We start from the raw sequence: 5,993 nt of genomic DNA, 5'->3' as shown, positions 1-5,993 counted from the left end.
ATTAAAAGCATATATGAAGAATTGTGACTTCAAAGTATCTGTGCTTTTGCACCCAGCCAGGCTTATATTTTCCAACACTTCTGTTTCTGTGTCTTTCTAACTTTCCAAAGTTTGTAATCAGTTTTCACAAACTATGGCAACTATATATATATAATATAAGACTGCAACTATATATGTGACTGAGAGAGTGTTTGTGTTTGTTCATCAGGTGTGTTCGTGTTGGTGATACAGACACAGTGAAAGTCAGAGTGTCCGTGAAGGGGGGAGAAGGATTCTGTCACTCTACAGATTAATGTAACTTGAAATACAGACAGATGATGCAGATTGAGGTGGAAATTCGGAACTAACAAGAACGTATAGTTAAAATTAGCGGGGGGGGAGACCAGTAAGATATTGGATGTGTCTGATGGAGATCTAAGAGACAGAGACTGAAGCTGGGACAATCAGACTGGATCTCTTATGACACATCACACATCAACAACAACCAGAACCACAGACTCTGGACTTTATGACAGTGAGAAGGATCAGCAGCTAAGTAGCTCATAGAGGATACACACAAGATTCATTGTTTACTGTGAAAAAAAAAATGGTGGAGTAGAGTTATTACCGCTCACCTCTATTATTTCTACAGATTTGGTATATTTAGTTTGACATATTTTGATTAGAAGATCCAACTTTAATGATTACAATGGTACAAGTTACGATCCTTTGAAATATAGAAATGTGGTGTGGGGGAGTGGTTACACAACCGCGTTAAATTCAGATGGTACACGAGAGAGCAAGTGAATCCCAAGTGCAAGCATTAATATTTTAATTATAACAATAACCCAGATAAAACAAACAGGAGAATAGGGAAACCATGGAGAGAGAACCCCAGGTATGCTGACTTAAACATCCATGAAAGGAAAAGGTCTAGACAAGGAACATAGTAAAAACAATGAGCAATAAACTAATCAACTAAACTACGTTAACCAGAAATAGATTGAAACAAGCAATAAACTAATCAACTAAACTACAAACAGACTACAAGGTTAAAACAAAAAAAAACAACAACAACAAATCTACATTAAATGACAAAATGGGGAATACCTGACAGAGGATTGTAGTTGATGTACTGTACCACAGTTAAACCTTTATTAAACTTAACTGTAATATATTTGACTGAGAGACTGTTTGTGTTTGTTCATCAGGTGTGTTTGGTGAGACAGACACAGTGAAGTCAGTGTCAGTAAAGGGAGGAGACTCACAATACTCCCCACAGATTATCTGTCACTGAAATACAGGACAGATATTGAGATCGACTGGAAAACTTGGAACTAAATCAAGATTCCCCAGAGAGTTAAAATTAATGCAAAGACCAGCAAGATATTTGATGGTCCTGATGGGAGATTCAGAGACAGACTGAGGCTGGATCATCAGACTGGATCTCCTGATCATCACAAACACCAGAACCACAGACTCTCTGGACTTTATGAAGTGAAGATCAGCAGCAGCAGATCAGAGGAAAAACACAGATTCAATGTTACTGTCTATGGTGAGTAGAGTATTACAGGCCACTCAATTAAATTCTACAGATTTGGTATATTTATTGACATAGTTTGATTAGAAGACATAACTTTACTGTCATTGTACAAGTACAGATCCTTTGAAATATAAAAATGTGGTGTGGGGAGTGGGATGCTGTTACACCGAGTAAATTCAGAGACATGAGAGAGCAGGATCCAAGTGCAGCTTAATATTTTAATTACAACAATAACCAAGATAAACCAAAACAGGAGAATAAGGGAAACCTTAAAGAAGAACCAAGTATACTGACATAACATCCATGAAAGGAAACATCTAGACAAGGAACATAGTAAAAAGAAGATCTATTTCAATCAGGACCACTTCCATCAAGTATATTTATGACAATTATATTGCATACAGTTAGTGTTGGCGGTATGGTTATGTTCTGGGCAACACTCCACACGCCTGTCCATGCAGCCATGCTTGGACAGAGCAGGGAGAGCAGCAAGACAAACCCCACTGGGGTACAAAACAGAACCATTATATGCACACATAATTACAATTCACAATTACATGAGTTGTAAACAAAATGTGATAGAGACTGCTTCCAATGAAAAGACTGTAAAGAAAGAACAAAGTTAGATCGGATTACAGGTTCAGTTGGTGAAATTGGGGTTGGAGGAGGGAGTTAATTGCAAGCAGCGATGCGACGGAAGAGACGCTGAAGAAAGCGTGACTAACGTGGCCTGACTGAACTAAAGCGATGCTCGATAATAATCAAACATAATAAAAAAAAACGATGCTCAATGCAAAAAATGACAAGAAAACACGTAAAAGCTCAATATATACACAGGGATAACAAGGTTAACCAGAAATAGGTTAAAAGAAGCAATAAACGAATCAACTAAACTACAAACAGACTACAAGGTTAAAACAGGAAACTACAACACTAACACTTTAACATTAAAGTACAAAATGGGGAATACCTGACAGAGGATTGTAGTTGATGTACTGTACCACAGTTAAAACTCAATAAAAATTTAACTTTAATGAGTGTAACTGAGAGACTGTTTGTGTTTTTTCTTCAGGTGTGTTTGGTGATACAGACACAGTGAAGTCAGTGTCAGTGAAGGAGGGAGATTCAGTCACTCTACAGATTAATGTCACTGAAATACAGACAGATGATAAGACTGAGTGGAAATTCGGAACAGATAGGAATCTTATAGCTAAAATTAATGGAAAGACCAGTAAGATATTTGATGGTCCTGATGGGAGATTCAGAGACAGACTGAAGCTGGATCATCAGACTGGATCTCTGATCATCACAGACACCAGAACCACAGACTCTGGACTTTATGAAGTGAAGATCAGCAGCAGCAGATCAGAGGATACACACAGATTCAATGTTACTGTGAATGGTGAGTAGAGTTTTACAGACCACTCAATTAAATTCTACAGATTTGGTATATTTATTGACATATTTTGATTAGAACACTCAACTTTACTGTCATTGTACAAGTACAGATCCTTTGAAACATAAAAATATTTTAATTATAACGGGATGCTGTTACACCGAGTAAATTCAGAGACATGAGAGAGCAGGATCCAAGTGCAGCTTAATATTTTAATTATAACAATAACCAAGATAAAACTAAACAGCGGAGTAAGGGAAACCATGGAGAAGAACCAACTATGTTGACATAACATCCATGAAAGGAAATGTCTAGACAAGGAACATTGTAAAAACAAGATCTATATATACAAAGGGGATAACAAGGTTAACCAGAAATAGGTTGACTAATCAACTAAACTACAAACAGATTACAAGGTTAAAACAGGAAACTACCCCTTACCAAAAAGTAGTATACTTCAAGTTTATTTTATTAAGTATACTTAAGTAAAGTTCAAGTATATTTAGACTTTTTGTAAGTATAAGTCAAGTATACTTAAATGTCATTTTAAGTATATTTCTGAGGAGTACATAAAGCCCATTTCTGAGACGTACATAAAAAGTAAACTAAAAGCATACTTTACTATTTTTAGTTTAAAAGAAGTATACTAATAGCACACTTGAATAAACTTCTTTTTCGTAAGGGACAACACTAACACTTCAACATTAAATGACAAAATGGGGAATACCTGACAGAGGATTGTAGTTGATTTACTGTACCACAGTTAAAGCTCAATAAAAATGTAACTTTAAATGAGTGTAACTGAGAAACTGTTTGTGTTTGTTCATCAGGTGTGTTTGGTGATACAGACACAGTGAAGTCAGTGTCAGTGAAGGAGGGAGATTCTGTCACTCTACAGATTAATGTTACTGAAATACAGACAGATAATAAGATTGAGTGGAAATTTTTAAATAACAGGAATCTTGTAGCTAAAATTAATGGAAAGACCAGTAAGATATATGATGGACCTGAAGGGAGATTCAGAGAGAGACTGAAGCTGGATCATCAGACTCGATCTCTGATCATCACAAACACCAGAACCACAGACTCTGGAGATTATGAAGTGAAGATCAGCAGCAGCAGATCAGAGCATTAATAGTACAACAATGTTACCATTGTAATAGCACTTCAGATAAAATACTGCACACCACACAAACTACTAAACACAAATATGTTTGCAGTTCACATACTGTACTACACACCAATGCAAAAATTCAAAAAGTAGTGAGGTGAAAGAAATAAATATCTGGGGGGTATAGTTGAATGATTAATTTTTCCTCGGAGAAGCTGTAGACATTCATATGGCCCAAGCATACAAAATGGCATTTACAATCACAGCAGCACAGATGATGCTGGAAGAGCTTCCAAGACCACTGGACTGGAGGGTGAAGCAGAGACTGCTGGGCTTTCACCAATCTCATCTGTGGATATGCCACACTGGATATCAGTCTCGTCCACCATGAGACAGGTCCAGTGGCCAAGATGGTACAGGCTGATAATGTCAGTGGTGACCCAAGCTCCAAAGCCACCACCCTCCCCACCCCCCATGGAGTGCCATGCCATTATGTCACTTAAAAGAAGTGACTCTGTTTCCTTGAGCATCCTCTCCAGCCTAGTCTCAGCCTCAGACGTCACACCTATGGACTTCTGGCTGAACATCAGATGCATATGACACAAAAAGTCGTGTGTGTCACCTTTTTTGACATTCTGCCTGGAAAAAAGATGCCGTGGCACCAAACCCCCTCATGGAAGAAGAAAGTTTGTGGCAAATATTCCTTGAAATGCATTGAAGTTTTACACATCAGTCTGTTATTGTGGGGATTTCCATGCCCCTTAACATGCAGCAAAAAACTAAACATGTTTGGTTGCTTTACCTGTCAGTCATATGGCTTCTAGGGCGGTCCTTTGCTTTTTTGTACATTTAGATTTAGTCATTTAGCAGACGCTTTTATCCAAAGTGACTCTTAGCAAAGTTAAGTTGAAGGTGTCATGGTTCAGGGTGCTTCATCGGCTTCCCTGTTGTCTGTGTCCTGTCATTTTCTGCAGCTCGTGACCTGGGCAATCAGCGCTGATACACCAGCGCTGGTGTGTGCAGAACGCGTTCAAGTCCTCCTGGGAATTTCGTACGTACGAGGAGAGCTTATGGTGCGTTCAAGTCCTCCTGGGAATTTCGTACGTACGAGGAGAGAAGTTGTGCTGACGACGTGAGGTGCATTCAAGTCAGTTTCGTCGGAGCAAGATGCCGCTGTACCTGGTTATCATGGAAAAATGCTAAACGGAGAGATAAAAAAAATGTTAAAGCCATGTGCAATGTTGCGAATCAAACCATTTCTCGTCTAAAAGTGCACAAATGTTAGGATTTTTAGTTGTAATTCATTAACTTGCTGCTTATAACAAGATTAATGATGATCATGATAAATGACAGTTTATAGACTAGTTAACATTGAAATTCAATTAAAATTTACCGTTAACTACAGACGTTGCATCCATTGATTCCGCCATGTTAATCACTGACACGCCCCCAACTCGTACAGATAGGGGCTTAAAGAAAATCCCGAGCTCCCCACTGGTATTTACGATATTGTGGTGGCGTTCATGTGCATTCAACTCGTAAATACGATTGATTCGAGATGACTTGAACGCACCATTATATTCCCTGCTGTGTCTGTCCCTTGTTGTCAGTAGTAAGTAAGTAAGTAAGTAAGTAAAATTTATTTATATAGAACCTCTCACAGACAAGAAGTCACAAAGTGCTTTACAATCTGTTAATAAAAAGAATCAAACATGCATACAATAAATCTACCATAACACAACACACAGAAACACTCTTCACAAACATGAAAAGACAAATAAACCACTGCTGTTAAATAAAAGCGAGTTCAAAAAGATGCATCTTCAGGTGTTTTTTAAAAGAATTGACCGAACCCATAGTTCTCAGTGCTAATGGAAGTGAGTTCCAAAGCCTCGGTGCCACAGTACAAAAAGCATGATCATCTTTAGTCTTAAGACGTGTTCTAGGGACAATTAAAAGGTCCT

This window comes from Cyprinus carpio, chromosome B22 (assembly GCF_018340385.1).
Source record: "Cyprinus carpio isolate SPL01 chromosome B22, ASM1834038v1, whole genome shotgun sequence".
NCBI classification, from domain to species: domain Eukaryota; kingdom Metazoa; phylum Chordata; class Actinopteri; order Cypriniformes; family Cyprinidae; genus Cyprinus; species Cyprinus carpio.
The sequence above is the reverse complement of the archived record's forward strand: the minus strand, read 5'-3'. Positions refer to the sequence as shown.